Source organism: Atta colombica, unplaced genomic scaffold (assembly GCF_001594045.1).
Source record: "Atta colombica isolate Treedump-2 unplaced genomic scaffold, Acol1.0 scaffold275, whole genome shotgun sequence".
In the NCBI taxonomy this organism is placed as follows: Eukaryota; Metazoa; Arthropoda; class Insecta; order Hymenoptera; family Formicidae; genus Atta; species Atta colombica.
In genome coordinates, this window is record NW_017259376.1 from 52,855 (window position 1) to 73,889 (window position 21,035).

The 21,035-nt window shown below is 31.0% G+C and overlaps 1 protein-coding gene and 1 long non-coding RNA gene across 5 annotated transcripts in view; one reads left to right on the forward strand and one right to left on the reverse strand.

Annotated features, from left to right (window-relative positions):
• LOC108689741 overlaps positions 1-4,056 on the reverse strand; it is a 9,287-nt gene extending 5,231 nt beyond the window's left edge. For 2 of the 3 annotated variants that reach the window (XR_001931846.1, XR_001931844.1), the window contains exons 1-2: positions 1,309-1,348; positions 715-1,014 (exon numbers count right to left, since the gene is read on the reverse strand). This is a non-coding gene — a long non-coding RNA (uncharacterized LOC108689741). Of the gene's footprint in view, positions 1-714; positions 1,015-1,308; positions 1,349-3,835 lie in introns of those variants that run through there. The other variant, XR_001931845.1, reaches the window with a different exon arrangement.
• Positions 1-21,035, forward strand: part of LOC108689739 (protein FAM13A) — a 40,357-nt gene that overhangs the window by 11,012 nt on the left and 8,310 nt on the right. The window lies entirely within an intron of this gene.

Genomic DNA, 21,035 nt, shown 5'->3' on the forward strand with positions numbered 1-21,035 from the left:
TGAGATATTGCGTGTTCTCGATCGATGGAGACCTCGTTTTGGGGTATTGGCTTAAGGTAATCGGTGTTATGCACGGTCATGCGTTTCCATAGATCTTGCATCATCGCCGTCGACGCCGAGGACGAGCAGCGTCCATGAATAGTGCATCATGTGCATGAATATTTCACGCTCCCTGCGCCATGTGCACTTGGTCTCTGTCCAAAAATCTCTTCAACTTTTTCAGAGATGGTTTTTCAGAGACGATATATAAAGTTCCAATTAACTAATCATGGGGACTTGCGAGTGCATATAAAAAATTACAGAACGTCATTATGTTATCACGATTTTAACTGTATCGTGCTCCAAGAAATTCGCTTTTTTATTCAAAGCGTTGAAAAAAGGATTGAAGGAGCGTATAAAGTTTACATAAAGGAATAAAGGCTGTTAAAAGCACATGTAGTAATAACGAAAAGATTCTCAACAATTTTATGAAACTATGCAAAATTCAACGTTTTAGATGATCTTGGGAAATTAAAAAAAAAATATTTGTATTTTAACAAATGTAAGATTTATGCGTAAAAATATCAAGAAAAAATTTTACGAAAATAAAAATGAAAATGATAATGAAACGATCGTTATTTAAAGCTTCGCGTAAACGAAACAAAAACGCAATACAGAAACTCTAGTACAGCCGCGGAAACCGGTTGGAACAGGTTCTTTCAATGAGAGACTCACCTGATAAAAGATTTTTTAAACGAATTGGAGTTTCTTTTCGCAATTTACAGACTAATGTATGCAAGCACAATTGAACTGATATACCGTGAATATTCCATAGTATGATGGACAATTCCGTGCTCGCTTTATCTATCCTCAATCAATTGCTTTGAACAAGCTCCAAAACCATCCTCCCAATCGCATTTGATCGATACGTATCGCATTGATTATACACTCGATGCAATATGAATACACTATTTGTATCGACAGTGAGATGGCGAGGCCAATCGAATTTCTCGACGATAAGCGCCATTAATAAAGCTGTAACAAAATAAGACGCAATTTTGATTAAAATCTATATAAAGATTTATATCTAAAAATTTCCTTCGGTGTAAATAAATTATTACAAAATATAAAATTTGAAGACTTATTAAAATAATTAACAATTTAATTTCATAAATCATGAATAAAAAATTTTAAATTTGCTTAAATTAAAAATAATTGCGGAAACTTTTAACAAAATATCTGTGAGATTTAGAAGAAATGATAGACTCCGATCTCTAAGAGAAATTGCACTTCTGAGAATTCGTAGGTTATACATAGTTCATTAACTACTTTTGATTAATAGGCGCCAAATCTATCAGTCTTACTGACGTCATATCACTCTTATTAGTAAGTACGACGCAAACTGTATCGTCTAACATTGCAATCGCACGTGTTCGATCGCAACGGAAGACATACGATTAAATTCCGTTCACGTGTTGCTCAAGTGACCTTCTATTTTCTAATATTGTTGTCCCTGACATCTCTTTTGAATCCTAAGATACTGTAGCAACTTCTTCAATCTTAATTTGGCAAGTATTATAAAAGAACATTCGTATATATCTCTTATACTATCGAGATCTTCGATAGTATAAGACAATTATTTCACGGACAATATGTCAGCGTAAGATTTTTTTTTTATTAATTTTGCATCTTTATATATAGCTTTTTCTCAATAATTATACATTAAAATACAAAGCCTTGAATCGATTATTATTATTATTTTTAATTAAAATACAAAAAATATTTTTGTATAAAGAACGAGTATATTCGTATTTTATGCAAATGTAAAATATATAACACAAAAAATATTTCTGCAACGTAATACATGTGTTGCATTTTTTAAAATTAATTAAATTTTAAAATGCATAGATATATGCAAAGAATGTGTAACATATTGCTGTTGTATGAAATTTGTATTGACTTGAATTTTTTCTTCTCTTGAAATTTCGCGCAATTGATGAAAAAAAAAAAGAATAAATCTCACAAGTGAGTTCCGCGCGGCCGCACGTAGACGAAATCAATACTCGATTCTTTAAACCGTTATATATAATTGTCAAGGTTTATTAAAAATGTCTATAGATTTGTTACATCCATAAATTTTTTAGGAGAAAGATTTTTCTCTTTGTTTCCATCTTCTCTGTTGCGTCATTTATCAAGTTATGTAAGAATTCCTCGTGGTAAAATATAGTTAAACTTTCTCGTTGGCGCAATGCAGTCTAGATAAGGATACAATAAAATAAACATCACAACGAGAGATAATATTTCTCGATAAGATAATGAATAACTTATGCATAGGATAACTTCGACACCTATTTTTGAATGAGTTATGACGGGATTGTCATGAAAAATAAAACAGGTTGCAGTAGAAACGCGCTCCAGATGCCTTTTATGTATTAGAAATGGTTAAATACAAAATCATTTTCAGTTTTAACGCGAATTTATTTTGCACTTGACGCATATGACAACCAAGCGTTGTGGAAATAAAAGGCAGTGATAAAAAATCCGAAATTATTAGCGTCTGCGGAACTCGCGACGCGTTTTATTACATATGTACGCGCGAGCGTGTGAGCAAAACATGATGCACTCGGATTTCTCTCTGAGCCAATTCGATTAGTAACAATGCCGCGACACACGATATACCCGGATCGGATAAAGCTGCCGATTACAATCAGAAGCCACGGATCGATTAAGCGCACGATCCCAGAGATCAGAGTAACGAACTCGTCGACGGCACGCGATATCATGAATTTTCCGCACGTCATTCACGTCAATTCGTCGATTAATTTAAAGCAGATGTAACGAATGGATTTTGTTGATCTTACAAAATCCTGCATAATGAAATTAAATTCATATACTTTTGCCATTATATGAAATTTAAACGTCTGACTAACAAAAATTTAAATCAAAATTTTTTTTTGTAACGTAAAATTAAAATTATCTTGGTGACATTTATCATATACATTTTTTTGGAATTTATAAAATAAATTAAAAAATATTTGTAAAAGAATTATCAAACAAAATAAAAATTTTTATTTAAATAAAATCTCTTTGAATAATCTGCAATGCTGAAAAAAATAGTAATTTGTTGAATGTTAGAGTGCAAATATTAGTAAAAAGATACCTACGTTGCATCGGTTTGTAAAAACTGTATGTATTATCGGTGGCAATGTTAATAGCGAAATTATTTATAGAGTTATGTCCGTAAAAAATACGTTCATCTCTCGACTTTCAAAAATATTTTTCTTCCTCATCGCAATATTGATGTTGCTTCTGTCCGCGAAAAGTTCGTTTCACAATTATGTACGCCAGGAATTATCGATGAGATTTAATTTTAATATATGCAAACTGCAAAGTTTATAATATAATAAACAGTTAATAAGTATATCAGACAGATGATATTAATAAGGAATAGTTGTCGAGAATTTTTGCACACATAGTTTTGCGAGTTTTGCACGAAACTTGCGATATCAATAGATTTAATTGCGTATCTGAAAATTAATGCAATGCTTATCGATCTTACATAATACAATAGCTAAACATAAATGCATAAACGTTGATCGACAACAAAAATAAACTATGCTCATATCGTCTTTATTCGCTCTAAATATTTTTTCATTTATTTAGAGAATCCGTTTTAACATTTTTACGAAGTCTAGAAATAAAAAGATATTGGCTAGGCAAACTATTCTAAATTATTTTAAATATGTGAGACATTAATATTTTCTTTCTTTTTTCGATAATGCAAAGATTTTTATTAACTGTTAAATTAGAAACTGTGATGATACTTGATAACACTGGCATAATGTTCTAGGATTACCTTTGGGTAGATAGAAAACTGCGCAGTTTTCTTTAGTTTTCAATGTGAGAAGAGTTCATCGGAATCTCTCTTTCTCGCGCACGACTTCGTGAATATGATCCTGGCAGCAGACCAGGACTTCATTTTAAGCATCGACGGTCTCCGGCCACATTCCACGCCGTAATTCCGTAGCGGCTCCGCCACAAGAAAGAAACGCGTCTTCCTATTTCGTCATCATGGTCAGACATTCTCTTGAAAGAATTTTTTTGCATTTTATCTTCGCAATCAATAATTTCTCTAGCGTAGAAAATCGACGAGTGGTAGAGATGAGTTTAAATTACTCAATTATAGCTTATTGCGTAACTGTAGAATTAGCTTTGATTGAACAACCGAACGATTTGATAAGCCGAGACAATTTGATAAAAAATTAAAGATATCTGTTATTCAGAAAAAAAACTCAAAAATTTATCTATAAAGAAAATTACAAAGAAAATTAATTAGAAAATTTTAATTAATTTACTGATTTTAGAACAGTTCAATCAAGATTTGAATGCCAATATGAATTTATTAGTATTGGTAAAAATTTTGTTAATAATACAACTATTTTATTGAAAAATTCTCTAATTTTTAATTTAATAATGAGATAATTAGAAATATGGCATAAATAAAAATTTATGCTTTTGCATTTATGATATAATTTTAATTCATAGAGTTTAATATTTAAATATAAAGCTGCAAATAAAGTAAAATTTACCTTAACATTTCGAATGTTGATCTTTAAATAGATACTTTGTTGTATTTAGGGATATTTAAGCTATTCTTATAAATTATTATTTATATTAGTACTGATTATTAGTACTATTATTAGTACTGATATAAAAAGCCAATGTCGATCGCATAATGGCAAACACCTTATGTTTCTGACGTAGGAACAACTTTATTACACTTATGATAGCCGTCATGAATTAAATGATCATATAAACTTCGAAGAAATAGCTCCTGATCCGGAAATAGAACGTTTGGAGGGTCAAGATGCTGATTCTATTGATATGAATCGATAAGATGCTGACTGATACGAGAGAAAATAAAGCAGAAGACACACAAACATCGGAAAATTTATTGAGAACCTTCATTTAAAACTGCTCCTTTCCGGTTTCGACGAGCTAAAAACAGTATAAGTCACCTTGTTAGCAACGTGACATTTTATGATGCGCCTCTTCATCTTTTTGCATCAGAACTCGAAATATCCGATTCTCACCGAATATAGTGCAAATAATGCACGCGCGCAAAATATTGACAGTAAAATTTTCACATTCCTCGCAATCTTCTCATTTAGAGGCTCTTCAGATGAAATTATTTTCGCAAAAGTCAGAATAGACACGAGAGATTACCAAGCATTCAAATTTTTATTTACATTCCTTTTTACGTATTTATTTTATCGTATAAATTACTTTTCATACTTTATGTGAGTCAACAGTACTCGGACTCTTCTTTTTGCCAACTTCGTTTTCTTTCTTATATTTTCATATCTATTGAAAACGCGTGTCCTCGAAACTCACAAGATCTAGTATAAAAATACTACATTTGATGCTGTAAGTTAAAAAAACATAGTAATTCTATTAACTTAAAAAGAAATGAAACGTATAAGATTGAAGGTCTGAGAGAATCAAAGAAGTTGCGAGTAGTTTTTATCAGATTATCTTGATTCGCTATTGATTGATGGAAGCGAGATAAGTTACTCTGGAGAAAAGGAAAGAGAGGGAAGTATAATAAAGAAGAGCGTATGTAAATCGCACACAGTCGATGTACCGATTTGCGAGAAAATTATCCAGAAAAGTAATCTGCGTTGCTGATAAGGCAATATACTTTCGGGAACCCGATGAATGTTTTCACAATCACTAATCGCAAGGTTATCGCGCGGAGTATATTACTGCCGCGGCATTAATTACATCACTCAGTATGAGACACGTCTTGTAACTTATCGGACTGATAGCGGCATTTTATGTCTCGAGATCATAGCTTAATCAGTCGTCCATCAACTGATGTCGATATTTCCAAGAAAATACACTGTACTACAAAAATAGATTGTGAGTCTAATTATAGTGACACTTGAATGATCATTGTTACTCCGCGGATTTTTATGAAGTTTATAACAGCCAACTTCCTACGTCGACGATAATATCGATAATAAATGTCTCTGTTGAATAACATCGAGAAATAGACGATAATTGACGAGGTGAGTTAATTGATGACTTGATGGAAATTTTTCCTGTCAAATTTATTTCTTAATAACCATGCGATCTGAGAACAGGATTAAAACTTACAAATTCTTACTTGAAGTATAATAATCTTACAAAATAAAATATATGCTTATAATTATTTTACATGTATAATTACAAAAAAAGATTGAATGATTTAGCAAAGCTATACTTATTGTGTAAGTTCAACATCTATAATTAAAAAGATTTGATGATTTAACAAAGAAATTATCTGTAAGCAATTATCTATGCTAATTCAGCTAATTCTTTGCTACAATGAAAATTGCTAATGTAACAAGTTATCTTCATTATAGCAGCAAAAATACGCGCTTAGTTAGCATGTTTTGTTAAAAAATTTAATCTATATATATTGGATTGATTTTTATAGAAAGTTATCTTTGCTGCATTAATAAATTTACTAAACTTTACATCAAATATGATGATTATATCAAATATGATAATCTCGATTTCATTCAGCTGTATAATTTTGCCATTTTAACATAGAAACTGATTGTCCGTATATTGTAATTGTAGATTTACTGATTTATGATATAATGAAGTTTTTAGTTGTTTTAACAATTTTTTCCCATGTACATATATTATTACATACCTTGATATTTGCTATACTTACAACTTACAAGAGATTTCCGCAGTATGGGAGAAAGATTCCAAATTATATTTTCAAACTGGTAGAGTTTTTTTTTGGCAGAATTTTTTTATTCGACACATTTCTGAAACAATTCTTTTGTATTCTTTATGAACTGTATCTTCCCCTCCTCACTTCAAGTTCAAAACAAGTTCATAATTATACAATTTGATATATCTACATGGAAAGAATTTTCTCTTAAAATTTACCCTGAAAAATATGGTAGTTGTGATGCAATACAATATTTTGAAGATTTTTACCATACGCTGCAGTAAAATTAATCAAACTTATTTTATACTTTATTGTAGTTTTATTAATGAATGAGAGAAATTTACATTAAAATAATTCTTCAAAATACAATGTTGTCCTATGACTATTATATTTTCAGGATAAATTCTAAGAAAGATTCTCTCCGTGTAGGGTAAACCTTTAATTCTCTTATAATTACTTCTCTTCTAAATGAACTTTTACATTTAACCAGTTTTAAAGTGATATTATTTTTAATCACTCTATATATATATATATATATTTATATTGTCACATCAATTTAGAATAAACTATCAGTTTGAAATTTTTTGAATATTATTTTTATTTAAAAGACACTTATAGTGTGTGTTTTATTATTGTGCGCCTTGAAACTGAAATTTGCGACCGAAACTCATTTCCATCCTATTTAATTTGAGTTTATTTATGTATGCGAAAGATTACTACGAAATGTTATTGTTCTAACACTTACATCAATAGACAAGTCGAGGAAGTGAATCTGTTGCTCGAGTCTCTCGAGGAGAGCCTGCGTCCGTTCTTTTCTTCCATACATCTTAGATGTCTTCTCTCTTTCATGGGCGAATGAATCACAATGCACTCATACATACACACTCTCGTTGACCTTGAATACTACTTCTCCCGTTTATTCTGAATTGGTTGATGTGTTTTATGAAAATAAAAAGAAGTTCTCACCTTCGTATCCGGTTCATAGGAAAATTCCGACTGGATCGTAAACGTATATATATCTTGAAATTATTTCGACATTGGAAGAGATTCCGAAAAATATCGATATTGATATTATTTATTGCATCTTATCAAAGTTTTTAATAATAAAAGTTGAAATTAATTTTAATATCAAAGAAATAAATAATAAAACATTTTAATGATTGAAGTTCGGAGCGAAAATTAAAAGTAACCAAGATTAGACAGGCATAAATGACAGAAATAAATGTAAATAAATATAATAAGAAATAAATATAACCAAAAATAAATATAATTATTTATCACAATTATTTATGACTTATGATTTTTCTCAACTTTATGATTTTCTTTTATTTTGAATTTTGTATACATATACATAATTTGATTTATTGGTCTTGAAACTCTAACTTAACATCGATAAAGTATTTAGATTAGATTTTATATATAATAATATCTACTTGAAATTTTGTGGTAGCTAAATTCATGACTATCGGGATTTTAATGAATTGGGATATCTTATAAAATGATAATATATTCCGAGGATAGTCTAAACCAAGCCTATTCAATTTTTTTTAAGCTTCGAACCAAAACGTAAAATTATCGATCCAAAAAATTCAATGTGAATAAAATTTTAAAAACTATAAAATGTTGATAAGTATCACTCAGATATGTATCAAAACTTTACAGCCTCCGAAATCTTAACCAACTCAAATTGGACCGGCTTTTAAAGCAATAATCTCTCTATAAGATATCATAATTTCGCAAATTATGATACTTTAAAACACGTAAATTAATGCCTTTTATATAATATATTCATTTTATAATTATTAAATCTCTAGCATCATATTAATCTTATCCGCTATCTTATCTCGTGTCATATATAATCACTATAGCTATCAAAATGTCTAATAATCTTTCATTGTAATTAATTTAATGTCATTGAATCGACTAACTCACGATAATCATATTTTTTCTTCTTATAGTAAATATTTACTTCAAGTTTGTTATATTCTTTAAAGACTATTATTTATTATTAATTTGTTATTATTATTTATAACTAAATAATACAATAACGAAAATTTAAATATTTGAAAAAATTTTCTCAAGCGCAAATAAATTAAAAACGAAGTTAGAAAATATTATTTTGAATTCCTATCTAGAAAAATAATTTTCTCTTTGACGAATAGACAACGATGAATTAATGCGATTGTGCATTATTGTTGTGTGTCCGGCTATGTTCTTCCGTCATAGGCAGCGGTCCAAGTATGACGTAACGTTTTCTAATAGATTTCATCGGAAACTTCAACCAAACTTGGCACGATTGATAAAGGAAACATTCACTTAGAAAAAGCTAGTTTTGATACAAGTCATGCGTCTGGTAATATAAATAACGCAATTACCGTGCGCAGCTACTTTTTCCGATATCAATTGAAAAATTGATAGACATATAAATCAGGCAATAGAATTCATAAATCTTGTTTGCAAAGCTGCAGTAATGTAAAAATAGTATCTTTATATTTATGTGTAATATTTGGCGTAACGTTTGTTTATAGAAGGCAGATATTTTTAGAAGATATGTTTAACTTTTATTATACAATCATAATATTATTTTGAAAATATAATTACCATGAATTAGGTTTAATATTATATAAATGTTGTTATACAAAATTTTGTAACAACGTCAGGAAATGAAAGATTATAGATATTAGTCGTGTGATGTTTTATGCAAATTGCTTTTAAATGCTCAAGGCTATTTAATTTCGAGAAAATTAATAGTTCGTCTGCACTTTACGGAAATGGGAAGCAGACCGATTACATTAGTTACTCGCTCCTAAATTTTCCCAAGTTCGCTCGCGATATTTTTATCGCGATGATATTTATAATTAATATCGAGACGAGAAAACGGAATTTTTCTGGTTAATTATAACGACATAAAATGTCAAAGAACTTCGAAAAATCGGAAAACGAAATACGGATCTATACGTTCTACTTTTTAGGGAATTAATATCAGAAATTAATATCACAAAGAAATAATTACGTGAAATATACGATCATAAATCGCGCAATAATAACAGGGGCTTTTTTTCAACATCCCGTTGTGGGTGTACCAACTTTGAAACGTATGATGGAAAAATAATTTATTTTATATTTATACATAGGACTTATATACGCGAACGATTCCTTTGAAGTTTTATAGGCAACAAACAGCTCGTTATCTCTTTTTTATTGACGCCTCTTTTTTTTTTATTAGTCACAAATTTGCGATCACGAATCATTACAATTATTTTTTTTTCTTACATTTATATGATATAAATTAAAAAATTATTTAATTTTTTGTTAAAAAAACAAATATTTGTTTAGTTGATATTATATAACTGTTTAAGTAAAAATGTAATTAGTTTTATCAGGTAAATAATTATGTATAAACAATTAAGATGAAAAATTGATAAAAATTATTTCAAGGCAATCTATAAAAATAAGTATGTACGTACTTTTAGAAATATTTAAAAATAGATACTGATAAACGAAAGTTTTTATGTTTTCTATCTTTTATGTATAAAAATAAAAAACATAGAAACTTTTCTTTATTTTTTATGTATGTATAAAGGAAAATTTTTTATTTATCTAATTCTATCAAATCAATATCAGAATATAATATTAAAAAATCTTGATGAAATAGATGAATTTTCTCTGTTTTTTTTTAACCAGAAAATGAGTGATTTTATAATGTCGTATTATATAATAAATAATTTTTTATTTTGTAATTGAATCAAATTATCAATTTTAAATGGGAGTGCCATCAGTGAATTAATTTTCGACGTAGAATTACCAATTGTCAGGAATTCTCTTAGAGGACGGAGAAAATTTTTGCGAAGTGCAATTTAGTTATGAACACACAGCTCGATCGTGTTCAACCATCGTTGTTAGATTTTACGATGCACGCCCGGCGCTAAATGTACGACGACTGAAAATAGAGCCGTTGACGTCAAGGGTACCGAACGCGCGCGCGCACAAGATTGCGAACATACAGGCATAATGATTGCATTCGGCACAACGAGCATTACTGGTCACGGATTGCGTGCCTGTGTATACGTCGCATAAACGAGCTAAAACGAACTCCACGACGTTAAAACGAGCTACCGTCCTTCCGGTAACTCTTGCGACATATCGATCTCGGTTTAATTTTGGAACGTCTTCGAATAGAAGTGAGAGATCGATAACAATCGGATATGTTTGTTCTTATAATAGAGAAAACAAGCGCTGAAGATTGTGAAATACAATCTCTTTTAATCGATACAAGTTTTTAGATACATCTAAATGATCTAATTTGCCGAAAGTGTCATATTAGATAAAAGAAAAAGAGCACAATATATTTTACCTAGATTAATTGCAAAAGAATTGAAGAAGAAATTATCTAATTTTTAATTTATTAAATTATAAAATATATAATACTTTTTAATAAAATTTTTAATAAAAAATTATATGTAATTATATCCTATTTTTTTATTTGATAAATTTCTGAGTATTGAATGTCTTTTTTATTCTCTGCTGTCAATATTTTAAATACTATTATTTTAATATCTCTCTGCGATTCTAAATTTTCATCGCGAAGGGGATGGTTATTTTGGAAACTTAATTTTCCAGACGCAATACTATATTCATTCGCTTGTCGGATCTTAACTTGTCGGATCTGTTCAATTTTCTCGCATTTTATATCACATCATAATTCATACCTTTGAAAAATCCAAGAACATTGCCAACTGGCAAAGTGGATATATTACACACGTAAAATTATTTTGCCAATAATTGTATGTAATCAAATACAGAGAGTTACTCACACGAGTTCACCTACGACTGATGTAGCTTGTTCTCTTTTCTTTATTGTTAGACATGACGAGCTTGCAGCGGCATCGCTGTTTTCAAATATTTATTCAAATACAATTTTATAACATAATTTCATCGAAGAAATAGCTTAACCGTTTTGCAGATATCTATTTTTCATCTTACAGCCTCTCGCCCTCTCTTCTGTCTCGACTAATATAACAATGACCGAATCCGAATTGAGAATTGTTTTTGATCGACTGACTAAATAAATAATTACCTAGTAGATAAATAATTACCGGCGTGTTATATCGAATGACGTATATACGATTGGCGTAGCCTCATTTATATTTATTTAGTTCTCTTGTGCAATGCCGAATAAATATTTCAATTTACATATTAAATCGAATCTTCCTTTTCCTTTATTTAAACGATGCTGTTAATAAATTACGTATTATATATTTAAAAGAGATGCAAATCTTTAATGTTCGGACACAGGGAAGTTTACATATTTTATGAGAACAAACATAATTGTATGTCCAGTATATACATATCCTAATGATGAATATTTTTCCTCTCGTTCTATCAAAAATAATAATGTAGATTAATTAATTTTAAGAGAATTCTTAATCTGATTTTAATATAACAGAATAGAAAATTGATTAATAATAGAAAATTATAAATTAAGGGAAATTAAAATTGATAATCTTCGTCTTAAATATTTTTTTCACAATCAGTCAGATGGGAATTTGATTTTTCAGTCGAAAACTTCAAAAAATATATCCACCCGAGCTTTTCAAGTGCAGTATAGAAGGTGATGCATCAAGATTCAAGACTTGCTTTCTTTCGACCGTAAAGCTTACAGCTCGGGAACGAGCTTCGAAAACCGGTTCTGAGACGTATGTGTTTCTCTCATGAACATGAACATGCGTCACATATATCGTGTGCATATGTAGTAAACGACCACAACTTGGCCTGTCAACCGGCCGTAGGAAGAAAAAGGACCTCGGTTTTCTTTGCAATTTACGATTCACTGTAAAGTTCATTACGACTGCATCCCGCAGCCGAGAGAACTCCATGCATAATTCAACGACATGACTCCCGAAAACAGTACTACGTTTTTCAACTTTTTCACAGAATTTTCGTTAGAAATCTTCGCTTCCTTCGACGGTTAGATTCCAAAATCGCTAATGACATTAATAACAAACAATTTTTTAAACTCGTTCTCAAATTTTGTCATTTGAACAACTCAGTATCAAAAGTAAACGAAGCACATGTCATATATTACACAATATTGAAAGTACAATACCAAATATAGAAAATTAAAACCTGTTCATGAAGTATTTGGTAAGATAAATGTACCAATTATACATATAGTGAACGTGACCCAATTATTAGATGAAACAAAATTTTAAATATGAAATTTTTAATGATATGTAGACTCTAAATAAATTCGTCTTATTAAATTTTCATAAACGAATTTATTTAAAATAATACATATTACTAAAAACTTACATTAAATTTTTTTTATATTTTATCTAATAATTGGATTATGTCCTAACTAACTAGTTCATTTGCCTTCTAGGAAAAGAATCAGGAAAAGAATAATTCTACATGAAGAAAAGTCGAAAACTTAGAACGAAATTTTTACCTATATGATACATATATTTATATATAGCAATTTTTTTTATTTTTGCAGCAAATTGATCTATTCGATCTCGATGTGATCGCGTGTAAATTCTCATGCGATTTCATGCTGTAACACACAGAGAAAGAATCGCGTGCACGAGCCGTTCTGTCACGTGCACGCGCGACAGCGCGATGTAGACTTGTAGACGAGGCCCGAGCGGCAAGTGGTGCAGTCGGTTTTCTGCCAGCATCGTGCGTGCATATGCAAGAGAAGGTACGGCGATTCGTATGTATTATGCGTGTGCCGTGTATGGCATGCCCGTGAACGTGAAAGCGCAAAACGCGAAAATCGTCCTTGACGAGCGCTCGTGTACGCGTGACTCCTCCTGTCTCTTCTCTACTTGGAAACCGAGGTAAAGCAGCACTACAGTCACAGTTTAAACGGAGTCTATAAATTGAAATTTTAACGCGTGAATCTTAAGCTTTTAAAACTCAAGTCATAAAAAATTGACCAATGACAATCGAATAAAAAAATGTTGATAACAATAATTAACTGTGATTGATCAATTTCTTACGACTCAAGGCTTAAAATTTAATAGGCTTTCTACAATAAATTATTATCTAAGTTTCTTTAAGTCTTAAGAATTAAGCCGTAAGAATTTGATCAATCACAGTTGAATATGAGAAGAATAATCGACTGTGATTGTAATTTTTTTACGGCTTAAGATTTGAAGCTTATCTATCCATTAAATCAGTGGATAATCACTGATATCAATGCCACTGGTAATCGGTATCGAATTAAATGTGCGATACCTAACTTAGCTAATTCTTATTATGTGATCCAACTAATCTTGTTTTAGTTTAGTGCTTAAATTCAATGATTATAGTGTTAGAAGATTAAAATTAATATGCAAAGATCGATATTTTAATTATATAATGCTCAAACATTCTTCCTTTTTTAGTTGAACTTCTGATTATCAGTACAAAATATACCACTGGATAAAATTAATGACTGTCCACTGATTCAGATTTAGAGAGGTAATGATAAAGATAAAGATTTAGAGAGTAAGTAATGGCTTATTGTAGCCCACAAGTTTTATGCCTTAAAATTTTATTGTAGACACCGCTTTAAAGAAACAGTATTTGAACAATGGGAGACCGCGTGACCGGCCTCGCGGCATCACGATCACCCTGACCCGTTCCTAATTAATCGTGCCCGCTGCAATTAGGCGCGAGCGCAAGCCGAGGATCGTTAATTGAAGAGCCGGCGGAGCTCACTCGCGGCTACGAATATCCGTCCACCGAGAACGCTAACTTTGGTTAACCGAATTTTCTCCGACCGGCTGCGTGTTGCGGGTAAGACCGTAATTCGGATAATTTAATTAAGTTGTAATGCAGCTTCGATCGTTAATTACTGCGGTTTCGATCGTCGATCGGCTGATACGTTTGAACGAAAGCTCAAAATAAGAGACATTAGTTATCATTCGTGTGTGTATAAATCAACGTTTTATGCAACTTACAATAAAAAAAAAATTGATTGAAATTTATCGAAAATAAATCCTTAGATGCATTCGAAGTTGATCTCGAAACCAAAGTTTCCAAGAGCATCCGTTCCAGAGTACTGAAGCTTTCTAAGCGATATTTTCCGGAATTCCGGCACTCAGAAGCTAATGTGATAACAAGATTTCCGCGAGAGATCTTGTAATTTATTCGTTTGTCAGAGATTTGAACAAAAATGAGAGCAGACAGATTCTTGAATTTCGCAAAGAAAAACGATTTTCAGAATAGCTTTTGTAGCGCGAACATTAACGAGTGCTTTGTCCTCACAGATTGGATTACTCTACGTTGTCAGTTAGAGTCGATGATGGATAGGTTGTAGTATACAGAGTGACTTGTCACTGGTATTTTCTATCTCATCTAATTTTTAATGGAACTCAAGAGTGAATTATTTTTACGAAAAAAATTTACTAAACTTTAATAAATATTTGTTCGAATAGAGTACTGACTAAATATTTACTAAATAATGTAAATATATATTTATTTGGCTCAAGAATCTATTAATTTAAGTATTATTTTTGTATTGAGTAAATATTTGTTTATTGTAAGTAAATGTTATGTTCAAAGTATTGTTCAAATAAATATTAAAATTTAGTAAATTTTTCTTCAATGTAATGATTATATATACAAATGAATGCCGAATAAAAGATAGAAATCCAAACTGAAACAGAATCTTCTTTAATATTTACTCTCATGTGAAAATAAATAGAACGATTTTATATTCATTCACACGGTAGTGCTATTAATCTTAGCGTATATACGGTTTCTATCAGTGTATAGAAATCATTTCCAGCCGGTCATCACTTTTCCGGGCTAATTTCAAATCACGCGTTATCGTACTGTTATTAATGTTTTGATTTATACTCGTTCACCCGTCAGTATTTCAAAGTTAAAATTAATTGCGGCGGTAGTAGTAGTAAAAGCGGATCACTTTGTGTCGACATCTGTAAACGGCGTAATAACTGGAATAATCGTCCGAAAATCCGAAAATCTCCACCAGCGTGTGCAGGCGGTGCTTTATGAACTCTTTCTGTGTTACTATGCAGCTGCTGGCAGTCAATCGACGAGCGAAAAAAGAACAAGTCGCTTTTCTCGAGCGTAAGTGCGTTCCTCTAGGGGAAAGCAAAGCCACACAGAGCGTTACATCGCCGATCATCGTCGTGCAACGTCATTCCTCGTGATCATACATGATCATACATATCGAGATTATCATTGTCGTTCGTGTGTCCACGTATTTGCGTGCGTGCTTTTCTCATTTGTGTGCAGTCCCACGTGCAAATGACCATATAAATGTTTCATCGAGTCGCCGAGAGACTCGTCTTCGTTCTGCCGGTTGCGCTGCCCCGTCATTGGAAAAGAAAGTTGGTGCTCGCGATTACATGAGCGGAACACGCGACAACGTGGGCCAGTGAGTTGCAAATTTAGCGTAATTTTGCGAGGCGATGACTTAGCACGCGATGACGTTGACGTTACCGCGATCCGATCCGGTTTATCCGCAACGGTATCGAATTGAGGACGATCGGAAGCGAGGCGGTTGGAACCGAGTAGCAACGAATCAGCTGGGCTACGTTCATATTCCACCGGAATGCTCCGCATGTGTCATTTTATCCATGTTTAATATTCGATGAGCAACAAGAAAATAGAACGTGAGAGGCACTCGGCTGAAAACCTGAAATTCTGATTGTGCCCTTGAGAGATTTATTTCAATTTCGATGAGCTTAATTTTTGACCTTATTCTACTGGTTGTGAATACGGAAAAGCGGAAGTTTATTGCAGTTTTGTTGTCAGATAAACGTAAGAATTTCTTTTTACAGTATCGAGAACGTGTCGCTTCAAATCTTGAATGTAATCGACTTTCTAAGGCTGTTGCAAGTTTCTCTGCGACGAGACGGACTGATATTTGAATTATACAGAATTTGTATATTTCAACAATTGTGCAATTCCAATTTTGTGCTACATTAAAATAGGATTAAGATAATCGCCTATACATTATTTTCTTTGAAAACTAATCTCAGGCTATAATATTCTTTTTCAAAATATCGAACTTATACTAACACACATTAAAAGTACATCAAAATAAGATTAAGATAATCGGTTCTACATTATTTTCTCTGAAAATTAATCTCAGAGATCCATGATATTTCTTTTTTAAATATCGATCTAATGCTAGAGTAAAAACACACTTATATCGATAAAAAAACCGCTAGAAGCATAATATATACTAAACGAATTATAAAAAAAATAATGGTACTTAAAAAAAGGAGTAAAGAGAAGATGATACATCATTACACAGTAACATCTAAAAGAATAATAAAATATTTAAACACTAATTTAACGCCATTAAAAATATGAAAAGCTCCATAATATTTCATGTTGATGGAATTTTAACAGACTCTTTGTGATATAAGTACAATACATGAACGTCGATATGTAAAATTGCCAATTCAATTTTAATTGCAAGAACAATTCCGATCTGAAGATTCTTAATATAAACTATATTTTTATTTTATAATTTTATTTCCTGCAAAAACAGTTCCTACAATATTTTTATTTTACGTCATTCATGCACTTTTTATGTATTAAATTTTAGATTCGATCGTTCCAAAGCTAACGGAATTGTAGAAAGTAAAACCCAAAACATTTCAGAAATTTCAGGATTCTTTTTAAGATATTGAAATTCTTGAAATATTTGATTTTTTACTCTCTATAATGTCGGCAGATTGCAACAGTACATATTCTGCATCTGTCGTTTGTATCATGATACATTACAAGGCGTTTGATCGCACGGCACATAGTGCATCGTCTCGCCGAGTGGCGCCTCGGCGCCATAATCCATGGTAATTTGTAAAAGAGCTGAAGCCTTGTTAGAACGCGCCAGAGTTCGCAGCGAAGAGTAGATTTCCACGTTGCCCTTAATCGAAATTTATTAACCGTGGCAAAAGTGCAAGTACCGCACGGAATTACACTGGATTGGATAACGTTCGCGCGTCGCTTATTATGCACCTTGATATCGCTCACCCCGGGAAATTTCTTATGCAATGGCTAGACAGTAACAATAGCTGATACAAGAGAAGTGACCTTTTATTTTTAGAAGCGATATCATGAGAGAATTTGATCTGCTCAATTATCGTTTAATGCTACCTTGATCAAATAACGAGAATATATCAAGAGAAATCGATAAATTATTAAAATGTATTAAATTGTTAGAAAAATATTATAAATTTTTAAATGTAATAAATTCCTATATATAGTTTATGTAAACTTATTTATTCATTATTTCAATTAATTTGATATTTTTAAAAGAGATTTTAGTATCATAAAAATTTACGACGGATGTTGCACAGATTTGAATTCTAAGAATTCTTCTTCTAAGAATAAACAAATTGTGTAGAAGTCTTTCTAGAAGATAACGGTGATTCATAATAAACGGCTATCACGAGACGATCGTTTATGTTGCTAATTGACATTAATCTACGTAGAACAAAGTTAACAGGCGCGTGAGTCTAGTCGTCTGTTGGCGAATTAATCGGATTATGTCTTGTGCGAGTTCGGCTTGCCAATTTATTTGTGACGACGCAGGCGATATATCATCATGATCATCCTCATCATCGCGTCATCTCGATTTTCTCTCAATAGGCTTACGCTCCTTCGCAAATCAGCGCCTTCCGTTTTGTCATGTACTTTTTTTATCCATTATCTTAATTGTTCATGATCGTAAAAATATCGCACGCGAATATCGTGTCTTGATCTATCAATCGATCGATCAGGTGTATCCGATATGAAGGAAAACAAAAAATCTGCCACAGTCGGAGGACTGAGAATCGATCTAATCAAAATGGAAAGTGCTGTTGTCAGGATTTTTTTGCTATCATCAAGAACGTTGTAATACATAATTAGCTTTTATGACTTTTGAGTCAAAGATGCAATATTTTTTATCAATACACTAATACAAATAATATTAGTCAATTAACAATTAATGCAAATATTTTTTTACAAATTTATTAATCATCTTTTGTAATGTAAGATTACCATTTTGCAATGATACATATTATATTTCTGTATATCTGTATATTCTGTATATTCTGTTTGCACGAATGTTCAAAGTAACAACAGCGTTTGCGAAGCACCATTGCTGAAATTGACGCGCATTCATTAAGGATTGATCGCTCAGCTATTAACGGCGCGTCATCGGCGTGAATGACGGTGTAATTGGCTCGTGGTTGTGTTGATATTCTTGCGATACTTTCCGACCTGTGATCATCGAAAATGCGATGTAGCAAAACAATGAGAATATACGTTGGAATTTTCCCAACTCTTGATAAATACACAAGTAATATTTATATACATATACGCACGTGAAGAAATTATTATTTAGATCATACAATGCAGTTACTACGATGTTTGACTCGCTTTTTTAATTGAGTCTGAACGATATTTGATTAGGATTTCCTTTTCCTGTACATACTTCTTAATAGATTTTATTACGACATTTAAACGTTGCTATAAATATCGCTTTGAATATTTCTAAGCATCTATATGTAAGCATCTAAGCATATATTGAAGTGTTTTCTAAAAACAATCGTTTTTAATTAAAAGACTTAAACTTATTTGTATACTTTGATTAGCAGTTTTTAATTACATATTAAAATTATAAGAACTGCAAACATTTTTTATATCATTTAGGCAATATTTTAAATTATAATATTGCATTTCTGATATATAAATATAATATATACATTTTATGTTGTATATTGTTTTTAGCAGTATATTATTTATAATTTTGGGTAGCTAATTTAATCGACATGTTAAAAAATTGAGAGGCATTTTTTTTGAACTATTGAATTATTAAAATAAAAGACATTGTTTAAAAATAATAAAGACTTGCGAAATGACTGAATCTTAATTTTTATTTTCATTATATTTAATACTTTTGTCAGAAGAATCGACGAAAATTGAGACGTATATCGTTGCGTCATGTCTTTATTTCCGCAAGCTTCGTTTCTGCACGAAGGAGCTACCGCGCGGTTTGATGAGTCACAATGAAAGTATTTATCGCCTAACGTTTCATTTAAGTATACGCAGCTCGGGTCACGATTTGTGACGTTGAGAACGACCTGAATTCGCGAGATGAAAAAAATTTCGATAGGAAGAAAAAAAATTATTTTTTCGAAATTAAGGTAGCCCTAAATTTAACATTTTTTATTAGATGTCAATTAGCGTTTATGAGAGAAGGTTATGGCAAACTGAGATGAACAATTTTAATTTTACACGTTTGCAAGGAAAAATGATTATGTGGAAAGATTAGATTCGCGAAATGTGAATTTAAATCATAGTTGCGAATGTAACCTTAGGATGGTAACTAGATTTCGCTGACTGTGATAATATTTTTGCGCGCGAGGAAACTTTTACCGAGAACGAGAATTGCATCTGGAAAAAGAATATCTGGATTAGACCATAAAATTAAGTGCAATAAGGTAATTCACATGCTGTTTTTTCCCAGAAAAAAATCTAAATCTGAATAAAATGGTTGGCATTAAGGTAACTGTATATTTTTAAACAGATTTTTTTTATATGACAATTTATAAATTGGAGAGAATAATGTCTAATATCGAATATAAAAAATTATTTATGAAGAGGACATTTTGAAGATTTTTAAGCTATGTGATTTATACAAAGTGATAATCGAAAAGTTGTTGAAGATAAATAGCTTATTTTATACAATGAACGGATAGAATAAAATAAATACTATAAAAGAAATCATTTTTATTAGCCCATATTATAAAAAAATACGTATTTATAAATTTGTAATTATTGTCCAACTTATGGTAATTAGTTCTAAAATACATATATATTGGACAGCCGAATTGTTGGCTTTTTTAAATATTTATTTTTAAGTTTAAGTTTGTGCTTTCAAATACGGTAGAGAAGAATTAGAAAAACTAAACAATTTATTGCGAAATTCATATATACGGTCGTTTCTTAAATTTTTAATGTTTATACGCGACTATACATAACACGTTCTCTCTATACATATCAATTATTACGAGAAATATTTCCGAGAAAGTGTTGAATTGATGAAGATAAAAGATGGTTGTCTCAAAAAGTCGAGAAGTTCCAGGTTCCAGGAATCCTGGCTAAGGTAATATTTTTCGCAATAAGTCCTTAAGGTTTTTCTATTTAATTTAGGTGGAGTTATTAGCGTTTCAGATTGAAAATTACTGACGCGCAATCTGAAATAAATTGATCTAATATAGAATATATATTGTATTATTTGAAAGATCTAACTTTGACTGTGATGACATCATCTATCGTATTTAATGTATTCATATATTATATATATATA